Below are 2,325 nucleotides of genomic sequence, written 5' to 3'. Positions count from 1 at the left end.
TAATCGGGATTCTTCCGGTCCTCGCGAGAAACGCGTGCGTAAGCGTCGCGGTCGTTGCAATAAATCGCGTTCGTATTCCCGTACAAGTAGTACAGTCCGCCGCTCGCGTAGTATTTCACGGTGAGATAGATCCCGTCGCTCGTATAGGTCTCGTAGGGCGTCTAAACTGCCGATAGGACTTGGTCTAATTTTAAAAATGATTTTAAATCTCTTTTCCCGGCAAAACTCGACTACGCTAATATACTTTACGATGCAATGAATAATACGTCAGAGAAGTACGCTACGTACGCTGAGTACGCTCGACGCACTTTACTACGTTTGCGTATTGTACAAGGTTTAAGCGACGAACTTCGTACACTTATTATCATTAGAGGAATCGCAAACCCTCAAGTTCGCGCGGCCGCCGCTAATGCTGACTTAAATCTGAGTAACATTGTTTCATTTTTGTCAATTTATACAAAGCCAATTAATCTTAGTACTATGCGTGACTCACGTATTACTAATTCAAAATTACCTTTGCGTTCGCCGAAGCCAGGTAACCATGATAGGGACATTAAATGCTTTACTTTTAATCAACGAGGGCATGTGCGTCGTAATTGTCCAAAAAAATCTTTAATTACTAATAACGCAAAAAAACCATTGGTACAAAACAAGGGTTCCTTTGTCTTATGTGCGTTCTGCAAGAAGCCAGGGCATAATGAAGACAACTGTTTTACCAAGGCTAGGTCCGAGTCTCGAAATGAGCGTAATAACGTTAATTTATGTAAGGACTGCTCCACTTATTCTCAAAATAACGATATCACTACAGCAGTCCTATGATTCGTATCGATAGACGTTTTGATAGATAGTGGAGCGCTCAACGTTTCGTTAATTTCAGCCGCCGTACTAAAGCACCTTCCGTGTCAAACTAAATGTCGGTATAGCGTACTTAAAGGTAATAAGGAATTTGTTTCCACCTCGTACATTACAGTTATTATTGAATTAGACGGCTTATCAATTGAAGCGGATTTAATTGTCGTGCCATCGAATGTAATGGTGACATCGATCATAATAGGAACTGACATACTTAACCGGGACGGCGTAACATATGTGCGGACAAAAGATCGTCAATACTTTTCTCATTCCGAATCGCTTAGTCGTATTAACTTTATTACGCCGCATTCTAATTTGGACGAAATAAATACGCAACTTCAGGGTAAGGAGCGCGAAACATTATTAAACATAGTTCGAGAGTTTTCAAAATACCTAATTACAGGTACCGCCGTAACTACAGTTAAAACAGGCGAAATGGAAATAAAATTGACTAGCACAACCCCGGTAGTATACAGGCCGTATAAACTCTCCTACTGTGAAAAGCTTAAGGTTAGGGATATTATCGCAGATCTTCTCACAAAAGGTATCATCAAACGTTCCACATCCGAATACGCTAGCCCAATCATATTGGTTAAGAAGCGCGACGGTTCAGATCGGCTTTGTGTGGATTTTCGAGCTCTTAACCGTATTACTGTCAAGGATAGGTACCCTCTTCCTTTAATTGAGGATCAGATAGATAGACTGGGATCTTACACTTTTTTTTCAAGTCTCGATATGGCGTCTGGGTTCCATCAAATTAAAATTAAAAACGAATGTACCCATTTAATGGGTTTCGTAACTCCAGAGGATCACTTCGAATTTTTGAAAATGCCCTTTGGCCTGGCTAACAGTCCTATTGTCTATCAAAGAATCATTAATGATACGTTGCGGGATCACATAAACGACGGAAACACCTTAATCTACATAGATGATGTTTTCCTTAAGAGCAACAATGTACAAGATGGCATTGAGCTAGTCCGCAAGGTGCTTAGAACTTTAACTAATGCAGGGTTCTCTATAAATTTGCGCAAATGCTCATTTTTAGTTACTGAGGTAGAATATCTTGGTAGGATTGTAAGTAGAGGTCAGGTAAGGCCGAGCCCACGAAAAATTGAGGCTTTGGTCAACACAAAACCTCCAGAGAATGCGAAACAAGTACGGCAACTGCTAGGACTAGCTGGTTATTTTAGACGCTATATCAAAAACTATGCCCCGAAAACTGCTCCTATTGCGCGTCTCACTCGTAAGGACAGTAAATTTTTGTGGACGCCTGAACACGAGTTAATACGGCAAGAACTTATTAGATTCTTGACAAATGAGCCAGTCTTAGCTATATTTAACCCCAAATATCCCACCGAGGTCCACACAGATACTAGCATTATAGGTTATGGAGCTGTCCTAATACAGATCCATCCGAATGGGAAGAAACACGCAATTGCCTATTTTAGCAAGGTAACACAAGGCGCTGAAAGT

This window comes from Aricia agestis, chromosome 6 (assembly GCF_905147365.1).
Source record: "Aricia agestis chromosome 6, ilAriAges1.1, whole genome shotgun sequence".
Classification (NCBI taxonomy): domain Eukaryota; kingdom Metazoa; phylum Arthropoda; class Insecta; order Lepidoptera; family Lycaenidae; genus Aricia; species Aricia agestis.
The sequence above is the reverse complement of the archived record's forward strand: the minus strand, read 5'-3'. Positions refer to the sequence as shown.